Below are 25,312 nucleotides of genomic sequence, written 5' to 3'. Positions count from 1 at the left end.
TCACGTGGAGTGGCATGGCATGGACGCCAATCTGGCCCTTTTCAAATGAGGATAAAAATGGACCATTGCCATTCGTCTAAACCGGTATTTCTAAAACGAAATAATTTGTATATTATGAATACACTAATGGTGGGTAACGAATCGCAATCAATGCCTTTCGTTTTCTTTGATGAAGGAAACTACCCTATTCGTAAGGAAGGAGGAACTATATCGTTTCAATATCTACAACATTTCCAGCAGAGGATATGATCACTTTGATTTTAGGCAGCAAAAAAGGAAGCGGTATTTGAAAAATATGCTTTAGCAAATGTAAGAGCATGTATGTTCTGACGACAGCATTTTATATTCTCAGAATAATGTGGCACTTTACATGATAATGTATTGCAATAAATTGTAAGTTGAGAGGAATCTCCGCAGGAATTGTAAGTCTTTTCTCATCTTCCGTGAATGGAATTTTTTATGAATAGGCTCCAACCATAGCTGCAGTACATTAGAGAATAATTCGAAAAAAATAAAAATAATTCGAAACCATTGGAAGACTTGTAGAACAAATTCTCTTGTAAAGATATGACTCAAACGAAGAGGATAAAACGATGCGTCAGGAGCGATGTGACAAAGTGAAAAGCAAAAGCAGGTTCTCCTAATGAAAGTCTTCGTTCATTGAATGGAAAAAAAAACTATTTATGCACGTAGAATCATCCTGAAAGCTCACTGAAATGGTTTCTGCACGCTTAAGCTTCCCGGAACTCGGAAATCCTTTCAATCATACTGTGAAAATCCCATCGCGTTGGGTACATCCTGTACGCTCATTTTTTTATTCCCTTCCTCGCTTCACATAAAATCAAATTGCATACTTCCACTTATCCAGCGCTTTATTTTTTCGGGCATATTAAGAATGAATTTTTCAAATATACAAAATAATAATTAATAATATCAAAATTAAAAATGCAAATTCAAAAAAATAATGAAGGGAAGGTAGTTTGATTCAGAGCAAGATTAAATGATTACGGTTTGCAGCAGGTTTATAGGGTAAAAAAGCTCGCAGGAAAGAAAATAATTGCTATTGAATAACTTAAAACGTGAACATTCACTCAGAATATTTTTTTTATTTTAATCCCAAGATTAAATTTCTTTTATTTTTTCATTGTTGAAGCCATGTTAATTATGTAAATTTGGTACGTCCAAGTATCAATATTTTCAGCTTCATAGCAACCGTAGGGTGGAGATTTAGTTTTGGTTCTTATTTATCTATACTTGTAGTTAGGAATGCCTATCATCTAATAATGGTTGCAGATATTATGATGCTTTCATTGAATTTTTTCAATGGACTACCCCGAGGAAATATCCAAAATCGCAGTACTTTTAATACTAATTAATCCATCTATGTGTTTAAATTAACAATAAGTTTCTTTAAAAAAAAGGTTTTGTTCAAATATAATGAAGCGGAAATGAAAAAAGCAGTAAATTACCAAATTTGCGGTTGTTTAGGCACGATTTTAATGGAAAGAGGCATGCGACACTGAAGAGCAGCGAAACATAGAACGTATAACGAGTACCATCGTTACCATTCCTATCACTCAAAACCTTCCGCACGATAAAATGCAGAAATAAAATTGAAAATATAAGAAAAAAAATAGAATGATGATAATCACTTATTGTTCACATTCACAAACCATTAATAACGAAGTATTCAGCAAGCAAGTGCTCCCGTAACTATTTAACGAGACAACGATATTTTTACCCATTGGACCACTCGTAAGTCTATTCGCTCATAGCGGCTCCAATCAAACAGTGCGAACGACTGATTAATCACCTATTTATTATTACCGCAAGGTTGCTCCCTCGTTTAAATATTAATTTGACTAATGCGATAAAAAACTGTCGAGTTGAATCAAAATGCTTCTTTATTCCTAACTTGTACATCAAATAAAATATTCGACAGTATGGCAAAGGAGCACTTAACCGCGAAATCGTGGTATTGTTTACGCCGCCGACAGCAATTCCCATAGTTAACATTTTATAATAGTCACAAATTTATACTACTAACACTACAAGAAACAGCAGTAATAGGAATTCAGATATTCTAGAAGGCACTTATCTGTAAATTCTTATGCTCTGGGCTTCAAAATTAGGAAACAAAAATCTAGCGAAAAGAGGTGAAAACAGGTGTACAGATGCCAATCCATACAAAATATACGCAATATGACATTCTTAATTATTAAATCGTAATTAAAGGAAACAACTATTCAATGAAACGTGCGTAACCTCATAAATAATCCATACATTAAATAGAAAAAAATAATAATTTCCTGGAATCTATTCACAACGTGTTCAATCACTTTCCATTCATTAATACCTTTCAATTAAATAAAAACTTTTGGACTATGTCGCCGCGTAATTTTTCGGATGGCCCCAACGTTTCTCCACCGATGCTAGTCGCTTTTACAAAGAAATCTGAATAAACGTTTGGGCCACCCGAAAATTGTCGCGGCGACATAGCCCAAAAGTTATTACTTAAAATGACGAGTACCCACGAAAGTTATAACGAAGAATTGTAAATACTCTACCTAAATCTAATTATTACGGCGAAAGCCTTCTCAAAAGGCTTCCGGCAAAAAAATGCATTTAAAAATTTAAATAAAATGAGTTGTCAGGTGCTAAAAAAAGTTGGGATTTAAACGCTGTTAAATAGCCCGGTCTCTATTAAAAACTTTATGACTCTGCTGACACTATCAGAATCGTCTCCTAGGATGTGCCCTAGGTCTCCCCCGGTGTTCAACCGATGGCGCACAGCGCGGTATTTTTCACACGCTGTCAGGAGATGTCTCACAGTAATGGGAGAGTCGCAATCATCACAAAGGGGTGGAATTCTCTCTTCAGTGAAGAGGTACGAGTGGGTGAGAGCGCATTGCCCGATTCTCATTTACGTGATTGCGACCTCCTCTTTGCGACCACTATATTTGGACATAGGGCGTTTACAAATAGAACGGAAATGCGCATAAGAAGTTCGAAAACGGGGATAGGAAAGGGTGAAAGCTAGAGAGGAGGAAAGAGAAAAAGAAATGACGATGTAGAAAATAAATAAACATAAAAAAATAGAAGTGAGAAAGAGGTAACTGCTCTCAGCAGCTCAGGCTAAAGAGGATGTCATAAAATGGATTCGACCTATATACTCATCACTCGACATTTTCTCCACTGCTCCTCAGAGTGCCAATTAAGGCGGAATATGTCTTCTACTACCAAGTACTCGCCGGCAGGGCTTATGGGATGGGGAGTGTAGGGGAGGGCGAGAAAAGCAGCGATTTGGCGAAGGAGAGGGGAAATAAGAGAGAAGGTGAGGGGGAAATGAACGTGGCAATAGGTGAGGGGGAGGGGTATTTACTTTGGAGAGTTATTGAAGGGGGGGGGGGGGGAGAAAGGGAGGGGCCGCGGAACACCACTCGGTTACAATGATACTATTAGAAAATACGGGAGGGAAGGTTTATCTTCCCCAGACCTTAATCCAACACGAAAATCAAAAACTTTCAATCCTTCTGAATGGTTGACATTTTTTCATTGGAATTCATATAATATTAACTTTAATACCTCGAAAAATTCTTTTATTCAAGCGGTAAAAATGCTTTTTACATATTTCAACGTTTTAGTTATGTCTATCCATAGTGTTATTTCTAGTAAATTCTTACTCATATTTAATTCACGGACCTCTTCAACAATTTTATGAGAATGCTATTATTTTCAAAAGCTAGTACCTTGAAATTCTACCAGTTACGTTTTTAAAATGAAATGAAAATGTTACCAAACGCATTTTTCGTTTAAATTTTAGAACTTGTAAGTGTATTCAACACAACTTGAATAAAATAATACCGCCAAAAGTTTTTGATTATTAAATAAAAATAAGATCAAATTATTCTCTCCAACAAATTGGCAAATGACGTGGCATAAGCTTATCAGAACGTATTCTAAGTACACCTAAAGAAGTTCGAGAGTAAAATCCGAGTTTACTAGGAGATGCCAGATGCAACCTTGTTCGCTCGTCAAATTGGGGGGAAATGAAAGGTTAGAAAACCGTGGTATCATGGCAAATTTAGTAGTGCCGGAACGCGCTTTCCTTAACTTTCTACAGGTAATATATTACTATGTTTTTTTATTACAAATAAGGTCTGCATACTTTTAAATAAATATTTGTTCGGTTACGAATTGTGATATGTAGGGTGAGAAGCCAAGGGGTACAAGTGATATTTTTCTTAACAGAGTTACGTAAAGTTAATTGCTAGAGGAAATACACAAAAACTTGGTTGCCATGGGATACGAGTGAGCCTCTGTTCTGTACTGACATTGAGTAGAAAATCAAATGTACTACTAGCTATCTAATTGATCTCGTTTGTTTTCTATAGCTAATATCTGTACCTAACTCTGCTTAAAAAAGAATCACTTGTGCCCGTTGGCTTCTCACCCACTCATATATATTAGAAATTTTGAGGCACTAAAATTGATAAAAGTTAGTTTGATTACTATCTCTTTTGTTAACCAGTGCCAGCACCATGACACCCGTGTTAGGAAAAGGTTTAATTAAGGATTAAGGGCCACATAGAAAGATCGAAAAGAAAACTAGGAGACGGATAGCAGCGAAAATCCATCTAGGGGGAAAAATAGGGTGGTTTTCTACTTTTTTCAATTGCCTAAACCGGAAGATCATCACTCCTGAAGTATGTATTTCACGCATATAGATTTTTAAATGACAACATCTATTTTTGGCGATTTAATGAAAAGTGAAATTATTAAAGCGCGCGAAAACGCGACGGCTAAGAATGAATACTGGGAAAAGCCCGAGTGACGTCGTTCTGGTTCCGTGTGTCGCAGTGTGAGGGCACCTTGGTGCGAGGCTATTTGCACCGTTACGATGCAGGTAGCAGAGTACTCTGCTAGCAGGTAGCACTTGGCTTAAATGATGATTAGTACCTAATATCCTATCACATGAAGGAAACTTTCCGACCTTAGGCAATTTTAATAATTAAAAGATGTTTGCCTGAGATCTGCGCCTCATGCATGCATTGGTAATCTCAGACGACGTAAAACTCCTGAATACTCGTATAGCATATGGGCTCCTGTAACGTCACGTGGAGTGGCACTGCATGGGCGACAATCTGGCCTTTTACAAATGAGTTTAAAATTTACCACTAACAATCGTCTAAAATGGGATTTCATAAAACCAAATAATTTGTATATTATGAATACACTAATGGTGGGTAACGAATCGCAATCAATGCCTTTCGTTTTCATTGATGAAGAAAACTACCCTATTAATGCCCCTCTCAGCGAGATGCTTTTCAAATTAGAGCGGTACAAAACGCTAAGCTCTCTTAATATGACTGTTTATTCAAATAACCATTAGTCGCAGAAAGAGTCTAGTTTCTTCATAATGGTAAAATGACTCGTAGCACTAGGGGTTCACGCAAGAGACACCTGACCCGACTAGGGATAGCCGTCCGAGCCCGAAAGCGTCCGAAAACTGCCAGATCTGGCTTGACTCGAAAATACTCCGGCCGACTGCAGCCGCACCCGATCAAACCGACATCATGCAAAGAATGGGATTTAATTCGATTTGATTACATGGCATGCAGTCGGGTTGTACCTCGGAACGTCGAGCCTGGCATCGAAGCGTCTCCCCAAGAATAGCTAAGCGCGCCTTCCGAGGAAAAATTCCTGCACGCGATGCTCATAGGAATAGCACCTAATCAGCTGGGTTGGAAAATAGAAATTTCACGTTAGATTTATATTATATTTCTAAAACTGCATCTCGTTAGAGTAAAATCTTATCTGGGCGGAAATCTTATCATTTCATTTATCTTATATAGTGCGCGACCATAACTAACCGTGATAACCGCAGTTAAATTTTTTCGACTCGGTGGGCACTAGACTAGAAACAACTGAAACCTAAATGGATTCTATTCCATGCCCAACTTCTGTAAGCGGTCAGAAAATAGTAATGCCGATTAAATTTTTAATGAGCAGCTAATAAAGGTAATTGCTTCACCGGGACCATTTCCACTTTATCCTTCCATTGCCTTTTTTCTTCCAACCAAGAAAGAACTGCAGCATCAATTATAAAAATTATAACCACTAAAAGTCGTCGATTACTCCACTTTTATGCTTTCGCAACGTAGCAAGACAACTGCAATAAAAGGTAAATGTGTCAACGAGTAAAAAGTTAATAATTACCCAGAGAATAGCTTGCAAGTGAAACGCCCAGATTAAAAAAAAATTATGAGCACGGATAAGAAAAACGAAGACCGACGACGAGGCAGTGTTATAATATCACCTTCAACTAATGCTAACAACTAACAACTAGTGAATGGATTGGTAGCAAGAGTATTTTGTAAAGATACCCACTTAAAACTGTAATTACTTATGATTCGTAAATTGAGAATAATATGCAAGCCGAAAAAACCTGAAAGGATTTTTTTCGACAACACTGAACTCGTTCCTGGAATTTTCTGCCACTTTGAATGCTATGCAATGTGCATTACATTTATCACAAAATTAGACACCGGGTCAATTTACTGAAGACTGGATTGCAGAAGACCTTTTTGCATGTCTCCATTGGCGGATTTGCGGGGATTGCCCCCATAAACGCTTAAAAAATAGACGCTTGTCATTATGTCCGTTTTGTTTCCTGCGTTACCGAGTCTCAAACATTAAATTTTGAACATGAACTTTAATTTTAATCTCAAATATGAGACTATTTGCCTGTCATGCTGTGGTGCCTCACTCAGAAAATATACTGGATCCGCCTTTGCATGTCTAACACTAGATCTAAACTAGAAGTGCTGAAACTCGCCGACTATTGTCAACCCTCTACCTGCAGCCGTACATTCTTCCACTCCTCCATCAACTAATTCAATCTTTGAGCCTATTGGTGACAGAACTTCATAGGATAACCCATAGTTCATCACGCTCCCTTAAATCAAAGACCCTATAGTCAAAAATTGACAACATCGAATCGAGATGAAGTCGACTATGACCGCGGTTACCGAGCACATACACGCCCCAAATCGAAACAGAAGCCGCAAAGAGCGTCTTACGGGTCATGCATTCATTTCGAACACGAGGCGATCTTCTTTCCCCCCCCCCCCCCACTCCCGCTGTCGAGCAACTGAAGGCAGCCTGGAAATCTTATCTCACATTTGTACCCTCCTCCAGTTCCTCTGGCGAACAAAAAAATAGAGAAAGTAATCTGACACCTTTGGTATCTCTTTCGCAAGCTCACATCTCAAGTTACTTTTCTCCCCAACTCCTCCCCATCCAACACGCGAACAAAAAAAAGGTCTTGCTACAGACTGTGGAAAGCTACTCCAATGCCCAAGATAGGAAATTTCCCTAGTCTCTTGGTCGAGGGATAGAGTTCCTTCCGTGTAACTTTAGACTCGATGAAATTATACACTTATAAACTCCCAAGGCATCGAAATCCTGTCAAACTAGTATGGCCTAATTGGAAGGCACATTAAAATGACTGACAGAACCCCTCTACTCTTCAGAGACATTCAGGACGCAATTTGATTTAGCCAGTTCCTTAGTATAAAATCGTTCCCAAATACACGAAATCCAAAATAATAAAAAAATAATATCTTACGTCTTCATTGGTTCATGCAAATCGAATCAACACACACAATGTGAATGGATATTTAAAAAATGGAAAACCTCCTCAAGCCACATGGAAATAACGTAATTACTCATGGCCACGCAAAACTTTCTTTCCATATCTATGAATGCGCTCGAGGCGAAGTGGAATCTATGCAAGCATGCAAGAAAACTTTTCTCGTTAAATTACGACTATGTTCCGTGCGCGCATAATTGCCGATGGTGTGTCGAAGCAAGCTAATGCCGGTACCGAATATTCTCTCTCCATCCATCATCTCTCCCTACCCTTCCCTCACATCAATAATGACCCCGAGTTCAAGTCACCTGAATACTGTACGAAGGGTATACTACTTGCAAACTGAGATTCATATACCAATTTTCATCATCACTATACACTGGACGAAAAATATTTGGTACTTCTCATTGAAAAAAAAAACATAATAGACTGTAGCAAATTTAATATTTTTCAATTAGCATATTGAAATCTACTTATGAGGCAGATTCTAGGAAAAATTACTTAAATTATTTGAAATAATATATGTGCGACACTAAAAGGGGAGAGCAACGTTTTGAGGTGTTTGGAAACTTGCTAGTTGAAACACATAGGAAGTCCATTAGTCTCTCAAATATAAATATTTGAAATACTTTAGTCACACCAATATGATTTTCACTCTAGGATTGGCTTGCATTAACGCAATTTATAATTTTAAATGAACTAAAATTTTTGGCGAAATAATATTGTCTGCCTATTGTGATTTTTGGACATTTATCGGATTCTATGACTGTTAGGCGTGTTCTAAAATCGTCTAACGTGTGGACTCCGCTCAAACACACACCGCACTGAACACACCGCTCCGAGAAAAAAATAGCATAAAGCATCCAACCACCGGCCTGTGATGAACTAGGTTCCAACTATTTACATATCTACTCCACAGAAAGGTCTCTGACTACGCCACGAACCAGCTCCCTCATTACTTTATCAAAGATTTTTCTCAACAAATCCACGGGTTAACTTCATTTGAAAAGGTAACGAAGTTCTCAAAAACTTTTCCCGGATTATTTCTACTTGTGGAGTACATGGTTTCACCACTACTGATAGTAGAGGATATTAGATATTCACTCCAAATTTAAGATATCGGTTGCGAGGAAAAAGAAATAAACCACGCCATTCTTCAATCGTTTCCGGTTGCATATCAAGAAACAAAAACGAAACACTTTATTCGTCACAAAAGGAAAAAAAACATAATCATAACCCGTACACAATAATGACACACTGCATTAGCATGAATCCAAAAGCAATTGAGATCGCATATCCAACAGAGGAAGTACCTCAAGTTTATAGTGATTAACTGACCACAACGTTCCTTCATAGAAACTACATTTTCTTCCACACGTAATTTGCGATCAATAGCTCTGCTTTAAAATATTTAAACATTGACGGACGAGGGAAATGCTAAGCTGATTAAGATCCCTAGTCTCATCTGTTCAGACAACTTTAACGTATGCCCAATCAAGTATGGGAAGGTATTTTGAGGAGGCGACAGACAACATATTTCATTTTCGTCATTATGGAAGGGTGAAGGAAATAAGGGTGGAGGGAAACCCGGTGTCGGAATTAGTCTGCTCTGAACGTAAGGCGCCTAAGAGACCATGGCTTAAGAGTCCCATTCGATGGACAGAGTGCGGTGGATTAAATGCCCTACACAAAGCACTCCGCCAAAGATTGGGCAGTCTCTAAAAATCTCCGCCGCCGACAAGGTTTTGAACTGGGGCCCACGTAGTGGGAAGGCAGCACTCCAGCCACCACACCAACCTTATCCCCATGGAGACTTTAGCGTGTTTGGCTCCACTTCGAGCAAAGGGACATATCCTGGATAACATGAAAAAATGGGACACCAAAAAAGTGAGTAAATGAATATCACCATGTTATAATCTGCTCAATTCGGACACCCCAAACAAAATCGTCAAAGTGCGAGGCACAAGGAAAAGAACTAGCCCCCTTAAAACTAAATGTGTGTTATTCACAGGGATGCCGACTTACAAAAAATATTGGGGGGGGCCCAAACCGGGGATCTTGCCAAAGGAAAGTTTATAAGTAGTGAGTTTTAAGTTTTTTAAGTATTTTATAAGAGTCATATGGTCAACATTAGAACCCTGATAGCTCGAATATCGATATCTGGACACTCCGGGGAAAATCGACAAGCCTGACGAATTTTTCCTCACACGCATAACGAATTTTTGAGGGGGCTCGGGCCCCCTCGGCGCCACTGGTTATTCACACACCTCTATATTAGTCTGACTTGAGCCATACCCTCACCCTTCATGACAAACCTTCGGGTTGAGAGACAGAGTGAGTGAGAAGACTGTTCTCGCTTTTTATAATGTGGACCACCGCTCCAGCAAGTGGCTGCATCCGTCACCAACCGCGGCTACAAATAGTGAACGAATAAAACCCGAGCTATGGGGATTACGTTTGGCCCTTAGTCCAATTTTAGACCAACGGTCGCGCATCTGAATTGAAAATTGTGTCACAGACACACGGACCACTGGAAATCCATTCGAAATGGGGATGCGGGAAACATAAAAATCTATTTTGCCGTCCAACCCAACCACAAGCCACCCGCACTCACCCTCTCTTTCAAACCTCCAGCCCGCGCTGTCACCGTTCTCTCGCTCCGAATGAAGTTAATGGGTACATATACCTGCATATATGCGCGATAAAGGGAAATTACCAGTGGGAACGCCAAATATTTCGATGTCCGATAAGTTATTCGGGTACGGGAGTCGATAAAGTGGTCACTAGCGTTTGTGGGCATATTTACAAAAACCGGCGTCCACTGCAGTTTTTCAATCACTTAATAGGAGTTTTGTATCTCCATTCCCGCGATTACGGAGTGGAATCAACGCAAAAATTTCCCTCCTAGTTTTAAAATTACATCTTATCAAGTAAGGTATGTTTTGCTTGCGTTGATCTTTAATGAGCAATAAATGATCAAGTGATATGAAATAAAATAAAATGAAATCGATACTTGCTTCATAGATATCTACCCAGGAAATTGTTCGGTATTATTAACTCGGAGAGAAGAAATGGCTGGCGTGATATAATCCCACATGTAGCACAGCCGATACATTAAAATTCCCCAATGGAAGTAATACTTCATTCGCATAAAAAAGCATGATATAACGGTTGCATTTTTTTCTCTACAAGATGAGTCAACTTATCATCGCAGACACTAATATATTCTGGCTAAATCAGAAAGAAATAGATATCAGGATTGACTGAACATTATGACGTAAGGATTAAAAATCAGGGTAAATTAATAAAATATTTCTTTCTCTAAAAAAATAATAATTTTAAAATGGATAGTTTTAAGCAAATCATATCCAACTTGGTATCCGTAACAAGAGTAATTGCTGTGAAGCGAATTTTTAAAATTATCTTTTGAATGCCTAGGGAAATATTTCCGTTTAAATCTAAAATCTTTTGATAGGGTGTATTTAAATATTTTGGACTGAACATTGAGTGGTCAAGAAATGAGGGCTCAAGGGGGCCCTTCGAGGATACAACATACCGGGGCCGAGACCCAGTAATTCAACTGATACGCCCGATCACCCCGGGAGGGGAATGGAAATGGGAAGGAAAAAGGAAAGAGGCGCCGCCGCGATAGAAACCCGTCGACGCCTCTGGGACCTAACCGCTATAAAAGCGGAAAGGGCCCACTTTCTAGCGAAACCAGGCATCAGCCATTGATCTGCAGACGACTTTTGGCAGATTATCCTATTAGAGAGAAAAACCCATCGATGAAATCGTCGGATCACTGAGTGGTCAGTTAAATGTTTCAGCTGGGTTTTTGAAACATTTGTGACATTCATGCAACCAGATTAACATTTCATTGATTATTTTCGTATAGTCCGCCGGTGTTATTTTCGTATTGAATCCCTTTTATCTTTATAGTGAGTTTGCGTGCCTGCGTTTTAAAATTAAAATTATTATACTTTTGGGATTTGCACTGCATTATGTAATGGTATCTTCGCAGAGTTTTAGTTTTTTAATTTTAGCCTTTAGAGTTTCGGTGAAACAATATTCCTGATTGCATGAGTGGTGTGATAATCCAATCGTTAGATGGAATAATAAAAAATCCCCAACTGTTCAAAACTGGTAATACGAATGAGGTAGTGAAAGAGCAAGTGAAATTGCGTTTTCTTAATATTCATACCTATTGTTCACTATTTATAGCGCGTACGATGAAAATATAAATTTGCCGGCATAATGGGTAGGTGCTTATGTAGCTATAGTGTATATTCTGAACTGGCCTCCCGCGGGATTTTACAAGGTGCGCTTTATGAAGCCATTTAGGAACAAAAATTTTATCTCAAGAAGATTGTATCTTACATTGGCTACATTATCTTACATTGGCTATACAACGATGGCGCACCGATGGGTTTTGTATAGTCGGTATACGGAAACTGCCTTATTTGTTCCGATATTTTATTCTGTCGCAAATAAAATTTCACGCTACAAACACTGCGTCTTTATTTATATTCCATACGTCTCTTTCTTGTGTATTTACCTTCCCTCCCTTCAATTGCCGAAGATGTTTGGGACGCGGATGGTGAAGGCAGCAAGAAAGCCTTTCGTGCGTGAAGAATATTTGGGTGATTATCAAGAGGTGAACCTCACGGTGTGCCTCGTAGCAAAAAAGAGGGAAAACTGAAAAGGTTTAACCCGGAGTCTTTTTATAAATACTGTATGAAATACAACAAAGTTTACCTTCTAATATACCATGTCACGATTCCACCTCGTTAGTAACCTCGCAAATCATAGATTTCATACGAGGACGGGATGACACGATAAGCCTTTTTTTTAATTTCTATTCGGTAGAACATAGGGAATATAATGTAAAATTTCCGTTGCAAAATAAAAATTATACCATGTATATTGTACTTAATAGATTAAATGAGGAGCAGACAAAACTACATACCTACTCTGAAAATAACCGTGGCATAAAGTAAAAAAATAATTTGATAAATTATGCGGCAGATATTAGCAACTTTTTTTCTTGAAAGATTCCACATTCGCACAAGTTTGTACACAGATGTGAATTTCATACCATACAATGTTAGACCTAACGACGAACGGTTTATGGAAGATTGTAGTTCTTTACGACAGTAAATAAGGATTAGACCGTTCACTCCATGTTATCATCGTTTTAACTGTAGACGCGTACTGAAAGAGGTGAAGCAACTATTTCAGTTTTATTTTTGTGCCAAAAATTAAAGGATACAAAGATGGCATTTCTGCCATCCAGCCAGTTTATTTTTTTTTCTTTTGAGGGAAAGATCGACGACCAATATATTTTCTACATAATACCCTACGTGCCAGTCATTGGTGTTAAGGCCGTTTCACACGGGGCATGGAAAATGCGCAGGTTAGAACTGCATTAATTTCTAAAATGGCGTGGAATTGCGCGAATTTATGAAAGAAATTAGAACAGGGGCTATTTTGCCATCTCTAGCCCACGCATTTTCGCAGATGTTCTAGCAATTCACCGCTTTACACGACGCAGTTTTGACTGTGCCTTCGTACACACGTCAAATTGTGCAAGTACGTATCCCGTGTAAAATGGGCTTTAAACAGGGGGTGAGCGACCCCCTACATGCAACATGCAAGAGGACGGTCTCATGCACACTGTGCGATCTTATATATATTACGCATACTAGCAAAATATAAGTGCATATTCATGCAAAGACAAAAATTTCTAACGGCTATTATTTCCTATAGCAAATCCATGCAATATTAGAACAATGGAAGAAAAAAAATACGTGCAATGAGTCGTCCTATTGAGTGACGCCATCAATGGTATTAATTCAGACACCATTGCTATGATCATCATTAGTGCCTACGAGGAACGTTAGACATTTTAAATCTCTCTGTTTTGCAATCTATTTCTTTTATTTTCTTCTCGTGATCACGTCCACCGTAGTGCGACGGTAAACGTAGAATATATTTCACGTGTTCTGAGAAAACTTATTCTCCGAATTCATTAAGTAAATTTAGACTATACCTTCTTCGATCTAAGCTCCTGAACAGATTCCCATCATAACTCTCGTAACATATTGGAAACGTGGCACTTTTTATGGCTGTAACTCATCACGAAACCGGCCGCACTGCGATGTCTATTGATATTGATACAGCGACTAAGAACGCAATCAACAATAGGGTAGTTTCCTTCATCAAAGAAAACGAAAAGCATTGATTGCGATTCGTTACCCACCATTAGTGTATTCATAATATACAAATTATTTGGTTTTAGAAATCCCAGATTAGAGGAATGGCAAAGGTCAATTTTAACCTCATTTGAAAAAGGCCAGATTGGCGCCAATGCGATTACCTGCTGGAACAAGAAATACGTCACACGGACTTTTCCCATCATTCCTACTTAGCCGTCGCGTTTTCGCGCGCTTGAAATTTTTCACTTTTCGTTTAATCGCGAAAAATAGTTATCGTCATTCGAAAATCTAAGAGCGTGAAATACGTACTCCAGTAGTAATAATCTTTCGATTCAGGCAATAAAAAATAATATTAAACCACCCTATTACTGGCATGGCCATAGCGGACGAGCGCAGGTCCGAATAGAAATAGCAGGCACACTCACCTTGACATAGGAGTTAGATGAGGTGTAGCGTGGCGAGGAAGGTTTGGCCATAGCGAGGCCCGCACAGCACAAGACGCCTTAGTTCGCCACCTACCGCCATGACCACGCGCCGCTCTTAAGTGTGTCCGAAAAGTTTTTACCCCTCTTGCACACAATGACGCACACAAAGGAAGGCACACGTTAGCAAAGCCCTCGATCACATCCTCAGATTTCCACTGGAGAACACCATCACAAGTCACACCATCACCAAGGAAAAACTGCTGGATTTTGGGGAAATCACCAAACATGCATACGAAGTGAGAGGAAAAAAAGGAATTTGGTAGTAGACACTGTTGACAGCAAGTAAACTCATGCACTTAAACTTGGTTGAGACGATTTTTACCTGAAGATCAACGAGTCCAAATAAAATCTTAGTTTCCTATTCTCCAGTTCGGTAAAGTTGGTAAGAAAAAATGAAGCCTGATAATAAAAAGAGAGTAAAATAAACCTTAGAGATTTGGAAAAGTTAAAAACATCTGAGGAAACGCAACTCAATGGGTGGATAGTTAAAAAGCATTTTTCTTACTTGTGAATGGGAAGATATTTGTCGTCAACATTTTTTTCCAACCCCCCAAAAGGATATGGGAACGGTTCCATATTTCTTTACCACTTCCATTCGTACGCGAGAGAGTTTTCCGACCATTATCGGGACGAAATTCCTCTGGGGCGTTTTTTCCTTAGCACTTCTACGGTGGCAGGACGCCAAGTCTCACCGCAGAAAGCAAACTGAGGACCGTGATCCTGAATCGTGGAGACTCCTACTTTTCGTTGCTATCTTTTTATTTTATCTACCTAAAAGCTTTTCAGAGAACGCAGTCGAGGTAGCTGTCACCGAAGAAAATGTTTGAAAATACAACAGTGGTCCGACCACACGAAAAGCAGACATTCTTGAGAAGCGCGAACGTTGCGTCCCTTTTTCCTCCACCGTGGATCTATTTACGCGGTCACTCGAATTAAACGTGTGATACGGTATTTGGAGGAGGCGACCAACAGCTTAGGTCGTTTGCGCATTGAGGGAAGGGTAGGCAAGTAAGGGTGGAGAGAAGCCCGGCGTCGGCATTCGCCTGCTCCTAACGAAAGGTGCCAAGGGGACCACTGCTTGACGTCCCATCCGACGGACGGAGTGTTGCGCTTAAAATTTCTTCCACATTGCATTCAAGCAGGGATCGGGCAGACTCTAAAAATCCTCTACCACTGCCGGGATTTGAACCCTAGCAAAAGGGGTGGGAAGCCAACACTCTAGCCACCACACCAACCCGATCCCCCTCGAATTAAAGAACCAGAAGATATTGCATAAGGGGCTTTCCGATGATGACATAAAAATCAGGGCATTAAATAAAAAAACCACTAGAGTTTTTTCATCACTATGGAAACACAAGGACAACAAGAAATAAGACCAAGAAAGGACAGCAACATATTCACTCGAAGTTCACGCATCCAAAATGAATTCCCATAATGCCGGAGAAAAAAAGTTTCTTTCAATGATGCTAATGAGGTATAGTGAATCAGTTCACTCTCACTAAGAAATGTGAATTATTATAATACCATCTCCGCTTGGATTCCTAGATGTTCTCCACCTCGCAACTGAAATTTTAAATCCTTTTTTTCAATGACAACTGATGATTACGAAAAGATGCGATGCTTCCTCTTTCCCGCGCAGATCCGCTGACCTATCTCGGAGTGGGACGCATAGTTGAGGTCCACGGTAGGCGCCGGCGTCCACAGCTCTGTATCTAGTGAAGATAGCACGAAAATGAGGGCATCCCATGAAAAACAAATCACAAGGGTTTTTTCATCACTGTCGAAACAACGGGACCACACATTCAACCGAAGGAAGCGAATTCCAAATGAGTTTCCTCGATGTTGGAGAAAAAAATCCATGGTCTGGATCGCAGAATGGCGCCATGCCGATAATACTTCGCGGATGTTAAAGACGGAATCCTTACTTGCTTAATGTCCGTATTGCTATCGACAGGAACGGATATCCTGAGAAAACGCCCCCAACAGATGAGAGCAAACTTCTTCGAGGATTACTGAGCCACGCCGGCCGTGGGCGAAGGCGTGTTTCGCGTGTACACCGTCAACTGTTCTCTTCCTCTTCCTGCATCGACGCGCGACTCGGAGCTCTCGCTCGCCCGACGTAATACTGAAAGAGGTCTTCCCTTGCGATCCTCTCTTTCCCCTCCAACGCCGTCCCCTCCACTATCCCTCCCCTCCATCCACCTTGCGACGAAACATTCGCACGCCACAGTCAACACACCCCCCACGTGATCAATCCTTCCACCAACAGTCCGTCGAATACAAACAGTCCATCGCCCGACCGTGATGCCTCGTTCACATTACGATTGTTCGAGCGATCGTCCTAACGGTAGTTGGCAGAACTAGCCGTTTGAATGCATGTCCTGACAATAGCTGACGTAGTTCCGAACGATGCCACTTTACGATGGTTAGGCGCTGGGAGACCGGAAACGGAAGCGACAAAAGAAAGACGAAAAGCTTGTGAAGCTCTATTTTTCCATGGATTTGTCCCAGGAAGGAAGAATATGGGCTGAAGAAAAATTATCGGCAAATACACGTTGAACACAGTAATATCTTGTCCCTGCATACCTCAACAGCTTTGCTAACCTTGGCCGGCCTCGGTGGCGGTGGGGTAAAGTCCGCTCCTGCCAAACCGTAGGTCGCGGGTTCGAATCCCGCCTGGGTAGGTGATCCCTCTCCAGGGCATGGATGTTTGTGTTGTACTCTGTTAATATTGGAATCCCTCGTTGTAAAAGGCCGTTATGTGCTGTTTACGGGGGTTGTGATAAATAAATAAAAAATAAATAAATAAAAATAAAATAAAAACAAATAAATAAATAACCGTCAATTTCCCATTCACTTTAGATGTCAGCACTAGAGGGCAGCACAGGTTTAAACAATCATCGTGTGAATGCACGGTAGTTACGACAATCGCTGGAACAATCGTAATGTGAATGAGACATCAGCGAGGGAATGGTGAATGGGCCAGCCAGCTAACACCTCCTTTACCCCCTTTTTACGTACGGGTACGTGAAAAGTCGTTACGATAGTCTTGTTGGTGTAACTGTCCTCATAGGAAAACTCGGAAGGGAATCCCTATCATACCGTAGATTGAAAAATAGGCTAAACATTTAAGATAAATTCAAGAGCAGTGTATTTTCAAACAAAGTTAGCCATATCTTACGGACGCCAACATACTACGGAATATCATATCATATGAATAAAATAAGAGAGACCGTAGAACAGACAGATTCAGAATCTTTCTTTCCACGATCAATAAGAGTTTATAACGGCAGCGTTAGAACTCACAAATAGATTATATGAATTGTAGTGTGGCCTACTAACGTAAGTATAGCTCATTGCATGTTTCTAAATTTTATTATAATTCCTAACAGCATGTGGGAGTGTAATTTGTTAGTATGCGTGACGTTTTTTGGGCCGTGTGTTGTGCATGTGGGAGCCCAATTGCATGCTGCATTCTGGTGATTGAACACCCCCTGCCAAACACCCTAGAGGTGGCTCGCTGGTTATTATGTAGATGTAGATTTTTACAATTCGCACGTACGGCTGTTCCAGGCCGATTGATTTTTTTGCTTTCTGGTTTGGTATTTGGAGGAGGCGATTCACAGCTGAAGTCATTTGCGTTATGAGAAAAAGGGAATGGAAGGAAGGGTGGAGAGAAAACCGGCGTAGGCATGAGCCTGCTCTTATCCACAGGCGCCAAGGGGACCACGGCTTAACGTCCTATCCGACGGGCGGATAATTGCATTTGAAATGTCCTCCACAACATTCAAGCAGGGATCGGGAAGTCCGAAAATTCTCTGCCAGCGCCAGGATTCTTTACTTCTTCGCGCGTCAGGCAGCGAAACAGAAAATCTCAGGCACTAAGTTTCAAGCATTTGTTCCACCTCGGAAATTTGATAACCCACGGGAATAATATAGAAATAATAAATAAAACGTTTGAAGCACGGGGTTGACTACGATTTCAATGTCAGCAATTTTTATTCGGATATTGTTTTTCTTGGGATAATTACCTCTACATACCTACGGTCGCGTTTACCCTTTACAAGATATTTATGCTTCGATGAAAATTGCGGCAGTGGATTAATAGGTGAAGGAAAAATCATTTTTGTATTGCTTCGTTAAAATTTTACGAAAATAATTTACCAAATTATACTCCTTGCTAAAAATCTTTGTAAGTGTTGAATATAAATATTTGAGTACTCATGGATTTTTTTCAAGGCATCATAGCTAAAATACTAGTTGTGGTACTCAGTGACGCAGCAAGAGGGGGTTTTGGGGGATAAACCCCCCCCCCCCGCCCCCAGAGCTCAGGGAAATTTTTAAGTTTAACCCATTTTACTAAATTGGATTGATATTACTTACAGAATAGTGTGAAGATTTATAAAATATATATCAGAAATCTTTAAAACTCGCCATTTAGAACCATTTATCTTAATTTTTTTCTGGGGGAGGGCAACCTCACCGCCCCTTTACCTTGGCGGGTATTCCATACCCTCCAGACCTTAGTATTAGTTCCGCCTAAACCCCCCCCCCCCCAAGCGTTAATTCCTAGCACCGCCCCTGGTGGTACAGTCTATTCGAATCGTACAATCTACGTCATTCTCACTATTTCCCAGTCTACTTTCCTTGACATACCCAAACCAACCGGGGTTCATAAATATTGAAAATAAATTGGCGCATACGCTCTCCGTTTCGGAGTAACATGTATATTTGCAATGTGGTAACTGGAAACAAATTGTCTTACTTAAAGATTAGATAATTTTATACAATTCGAGATTGTGCATAACCTGTGTCACTCGCGACAAAGTAAGGGAATAAAGAGACCCATTTCGTCTCTTACAATAGACTTTCAGCGAGTTACAGCACCCCTATCCTTTTTGCAACTCCTTGAATAAAAAATTTTAACTGGCAACCCTTATTCAAACCACCATAGTCAAAGGTGGTTGCTCCCCTCTGCCGCCTCCCTTCATCCGAAAATTAAAGATGGTGGCGACGCCCTGCGGTGGCCGACCTCAACTCGACCCAACCTCCTACACTCCCGCCTGTCTCCGTTTTTTCCAGACTAATGTCCCCTAAAGCTGCACACCTTTGGCCCAATTTCACTTCCACTTCATTCACAAAGCATCAAATTGCAGTCACCATTAAACCCACGGTGGTCTAGGACCCCGAAAATAAGGTACAGTCACTTTCAATAGTCGGTCCCCTCCGCCAGCGCGAACAACTACTTCTTCTGTTGAGCTCGAACATCAGGTATTGCTTATGCCTTCTGTGCCTTGAAAGGGCCAGTTACACTTACTTTCACTATCCGCGAAACTCTTACCGAAGCATTCTTCACTATTCCTACATTCTTCGCGACTTCCCCTGCCCCCGGTGCTAAAACACAAGGCGAGGCATAGGTAAGTTCTCAGTAACGCGATTTTCACCCTGATATGCCTCGTTCAGATTACGATTGTCCGAGCGATCGTCCTAATGATCGTTGGCAGAACTAGCTGTGTGAATGCATGTCCTGACCATGGTCCTGACACCAGTTGACATAGTTCCGAATTTTGCCACTTTACGATGGCTAGGCGCTGGGAGACCGAAAGAGGAAGCGACAAGAGAAAGACGAAAAGTTAGTGAAGCTCCCTTCGCTCTATTTTTTCGTGGATTTGTTCGTGCAAGGAAGAATATGGACGGAAGAAAAATTATTTTTTAAATACACTTTAAACACAGAAATCTCTTGACCGTAAATACTTCAACAGCGTTGCAAGCTGTCAATTCCTCGTTCACTTAATATTTCAGCATTGGAGGTCGGCGCAGGTTTAACCATCGTTGTGTGAATGCACGATAGTTCCTACGATTGCTGGAACAATCGTAATTTGGACGAGGCAATAGTATTCTGAGATAGACAGCGTGAGTAGTCTAGCTTGTAATTAAAATACCGAGACGTATCTGCGTCGCAACTCACATATAAGGAAGAAACGAAACTCGGAATTAACGCCTGAAAGTATTCTAAAAGTAGCCTACAAAATAACCGTCAACATTATGCCTTTAACACATGATTACCAAACACTATCAATACATATTTCTCTATTTTGAAGCATTTTAGAAACCGTGATAGGCGTATTCATTATTCCTAAGCATTGTCTTGGAATGTATCATCCTACAGTTTTATGTGTTTCATCACAAGAGAGATCAAATATACCAATGTGCGCTAAATTATTATGTTAACTACAGTATGATATTTATTCCAGTCGTTACTAGCACTTCCCTAAGTAAATATTTAAACAATACTTAATATATTTCAACTATCAGTAATTAATTAATCTACATCTTCATGTTCATCGAAAGCTCGAAAGTCTAAAAAGTTGCTATAAATATATTTTCGATTGCTAAAAACATCAAAAGGATTAATTACATGACTTGTTCGACTATTTCTTACCATTTTAAGGCATATTTAGTATATCTTTTATGCTTGCTCCTTTCATTTAGAGGTCAAACTAAGGCTTTACCCTTTTTCGTTATATTTTTCCTGCAGGAATCAGTCGTAATTGACGCCTGGATATCATGCATGTCAATTTCCTCCGCATTATTATATATAAGTAATGAATATCCTGGGCCAGTCTTTAGAGGCGAACAAATATTAATCATATTTCCGCAAAAAAAATCGCATGAATAATTTTCATCCGATAAAAATATACAGTATTGGGTACCTGATGACTATTTCTGCACAAATTATATGTACAAACAATATTTATTAGCTACCAAATACACTGTTTGGGATGTAATGCTTAACGGTGCGGAAACTTAGAAAAGAGGAACAGGAAAATAATAAAGACATCCGAGTTGTGAGCATAAAAAAGAATGGAAAAGGTGAGATGGACGGAGAGGAAAAGAAATGAAGTGCTACCCATAGTGGAGAGATTTGAGGTAAGGGGGGAGGAAAAGGATGAAAGTAAGGATTTGGATAGAATGAAAGGGCCTAATGCAAATGGGCGTTAGTAGGAATTGAAGTGGTATTTTCAAGTTGGAAAGGGCGCAAGAGGGTTGATTCTTATAATCGTCCATGTAATCCAACATTGATAGAATATGTTTAATAATTACCAAATATTATCCCTTTTTCATTTCAGAAGTCAGGTAAATTATGTTTTCCAATGGCCACCACAAATGGTTGACTCACAGCCATAATACCAAGCTGATGTTGCTCGCACTATTAACGGAAAAATAGTCAACAATACTAGTGCACGAATATTCCCCAGAAAGAAAAGGACAACACTTCCCACAACGCATTAAAAGTCTTAAAGCCTGTCATTTTACTCAATGCCCATAAATATCTCGCTACTTCTTTCCATATAAAAATATATTTATCATAAAGGACGTTGATAGCAGCAGAGAAGTCAAGACGGAAGCATTCAAAATGCGGTGCTACCAATGAATGATGAAGATAAAATGGATCGACCGAGAAAGTAACGAGTAAGTGCTATGAAAATTGGGAGGAAAGAGAAGCCTCCTAAAAAACTTGAGCAAAAGACGCGACAACTTAGTTGGCCACATTTTGAGGCATAATGACTTGATGAAGGCAATCGTGGAAGGACAGGTGGAAGGGAAGAAAGGCAAAGGACTGCCCCGCATGAGTTACATAGGACAGGTTATAAAGGATATGAAGAGAAGAAACACGTCGCGTCGCTATGAAAAGGTTAGCGGTTGGCTTCTTATGGAAAACCGTTAACTTTAGCAAATATTTATGAGGGCTTTCTACAAAAAGAAGAAGATTCGTACAGCTGAGAAAACAAGCATAGAAGAAAGGAAAGAAATCATCAGATACTATATATGGAGTATGTTTCTCTATAGAAGCGAAGTTTGCACGTTGACAGTAGGAAAGTCAAGCGTGGAAGCATTCGGAATGTGGTGCTACCGAAGAATGATAAAGATAAAATGTATCGACCGAGTAAGTGCTAAGAAGAGTGGGAGAAAAGAGAAGCCTCCTAAATACCTCAAGCAGAAGACGGGACCACTTAGTTGGCCACATTTTGAGGCGTGATGGCTTGATGAAGAAAAGTGTTTAAGGGTAGGTGGAAGGGAAGGAGGGCAGGGGACGGCCCCGAATGATTTTCATGAGGCAGGTTATAAAGGATTTGAAAGAGAAGAAATACGTCGCTATGAAAAGGTTAGCGGATAGGAGAGATGAATGGAGAGCTGCGTCAAACCAATCTTAGGATTGTCGACTAATGATGATGAAAATCAATTCAAGCTAATGTAATTGCTCATCTGAAAAATACAATGCAAAAATTATCTTCTATTCGAGAATCCAGAAAAGCAATACGCCAACCAACGGCCGAATTCGGAAGTAGTTCCCCGAGGATAATAAGCAATTACCTTAGGAAACCACGTTGACAAATTGTTGAGTTTGTTGGTTAATATCTGATATTTCTTATTATATTTTTGGTTATAAGCTATCATTACGTGTTAATCGATATATTTTATGCATTTAAATTCATGTAAAATGTCTTCACCTTTGGCTATTTCTCGTATTTGTTCGCAACAGACCAACCAAAACGAATATCATTAAACTATCATCAAACTGGAGTAATGTTTAGGTAAAAAGGATGATTTACGAAATTCATCACGATAAGATGACCTTAGTATTTTAATCATTTGGTAGCGAAAAGAATCGGATGTAAGATATTTAACTCATTACAAATTGCTTGAAATCTTCACCTGCTTGTAGGAGCGTCTGCTTCACACTGTTTTAAATAATAACGTTATGCAAAAAAATGAAGTATTAAAGAAAAGGCAGTTCTTACATAAGAACTATATTACATTATTGCATCGTATTATATTATTGCATTTCAATATATAATACTGTGTCTTGTACCAGAGATGGCTCTGTGAGCCAATACGCGTCGTGAGCGTTAAAATATTGTGGATGAGTGCTACCAGCTTTTATTTAAACATGTCAAACTTCCACGATAAAACGCCTGAATCTGTTGACCTTATTCTTACATCTAACGTTAAGGTTTGTATGGAGTATTCAAAACGCATGACGCAAATTGCTTTAATATTGCATTCCTACCTTGCGTTCAATGTCATTCAGAGATGAGTATTAAGACCAACGGAAATAGGTCAAGTTAATACTACGATATGATTGATATAAAAAAGGTAATTGAAAAGGGAGTATTGTTTTTTATGCAGGTCAACATAAAATTATGTATTTGTATCATTCCAAACTGTTCATTTTATTATCTATTCGAAATAATTAATGAAATAACGATATTTATTTTATTAATAGCATCGAAAAAAGTTCCTCGTGTCGTGTAAAGTGGATATGAATCATATTATTTGAAATTTTCTTTTTTTAAATTCAATAACATTTTTATACCGTACAAAAGAAACCCATGGTTTATCTCAATTCATTAAACCATCAATAAAATAATAAAATTCTACGTGAATGACATAAAGCACAGTTTTTTTAAGCATTTGAAACGTTACATGTCGTGTAAAGTTAAAATATGGAGAATTCGGAGGTTCAAGGAGAAATATTTCTAAATAAATTTGGGATCCCGGGTTAAGACAAAACAGTGAAACTTTTAATTTTATACCAGAGAATTTCCTATGATATTCGGGCCAAAAATTCATGTATAGCATGAGAAACACTTACATGACACTTCACTAATTTTACAACTAAAAATATATTCATAGATTGAGCTGAGCAACTCAAGAAACTATCAAGCATATTAAGCTGTTCATAAAGCCATCACTCGTAAAGATTTACGTGCTCATCTGTGCTCATCGTGCACATTTTTTAATTGATGATAATGCCAATTACCGCCGAAAATTCTTCTTTAAGAATTAGACTTTATTTTTCCCAGCATCCTTCGGCGGGCTTCAATGCTAGACAAAACTTTCTTATCTAACCGAGCTTGATAAGAAATAGAGATGTTAATTACGCAAAGGAGGCAAGGAGACTTAATAAAGGAGTACGCAGCTCTTCTATAAAATCATTGAAAAACAATTATGTTGGCACTTTTTGATCGGTTTTCAAATAAATCCGCAGAGAAACAATGTCATCAGAGCGACATCCTATTCTTGATGTTTGCAAAAGAGAATTTGAATTCGCAAAGGATATTATTAAAAATTAAGAATGTTAATAGATCAAATCATCATGAACATAATATAATTAAAGATTAAGTGCTCCAATTAAACCTTATTCCTCAACAAAATCGATTCTCGTAGCGAATTTTGTACATTAATTTAAATGGGCGTTGGCTGAAATCACATTTTGCGATAGTCATTAGGATTTTCGTCACGCCCCGATCTATCGAGATAATTTTATGATTTCTCCCAAGCTCTCGCCAGAGCACAGCGACATCTCTCTCTCTCTCTTCATCTTTTTTTTGCGTTCCGCCCATTCTCGCTGGACCACGTGTCCGCCCCAAAAGCCACCCTCCATCTCAATGAACTCCCTCCGCAAATATTTACCCTCACACCTTAATCTGAAAAGGGTCCCCCCCCCCTTCGCTGCTTTCCACCTCCCCGGTACTTTCGCTAGGGTCTTCGCTGGAATGTACTCTCCTCGTCGCTGACCCAACCTTTATATTGTTCCCTACCAGTAATAACTATAGTGTCATCAACTGGCTGTTCGAAATGGTCCGGCAGGTGCTGCCCCTCTGGGGGACGCCGAGGAACTCGGACGGTAGAGCCAGTAAGGAGGGTGACGCGCAGTGAGTCGCGCGGAATGTGTGTAGAGAGACGGTGCGAGTTTTGTTAAGGGAGTATCACTCGAGTGCTGTAATAATCCTTGCTACCTCTGTTAATAAACAAGCTACCTCACAGTTCAGAAGTGGGATTGACCAGCGAGCTGCGGTGGAGTTGTTCGTGCACATCCAGCCATCAATAGATAGAACATCAAAAACCCCAGTGCGGACTGAGTAAGGTGAGAGAGTGTGGTTCTAGTGTAG

General features: G+C 39.6%; 1 long non-coding RNA gene across 2 annotated transcripts in view; it reads right to left on the bottom strand.

Moving 5' to 3' along the window:
* The window catches only part of LOC124165663, a 188,607-nt gene extending 174,084 nt beyond the window's left edge, over positions 1-14,523 (bottom strand). For both annotated transcript variants that reach the window (XR_006866280.1, XR_006866281.1), the window contains exon 1: positions 14,295-14,523. This is a non-coding gene — a long non-coding RNA (uncharacterized LOC124165663). The remainder of the gene's footprint in view (positions 1-14,294) is intronic.
* Between the last annotated feature and the right edge of the window lie 10,789 nt (positions 14,524-25,312).

Source organism: Ischnura elegans, chromosome 9 (genome assembly GCF_921293095.1).
Source record: "Ischnura elegans chromosome 9, ioIscEleg1.1, whole genome shotgun sequence".
NCBI classification, from domain to species: domain Eukaryota; kingdom Metazoa; phylum Arthropoda; class Insecta; order Odonata; family Coenagrionidae; genus Ischnura; species Ischnura elegans.
The sequence above is the reverse complement of the archived record's forward strand: the minus strand, read 5'-3'. Positions and strand labels throughout refer to the sequence as shown.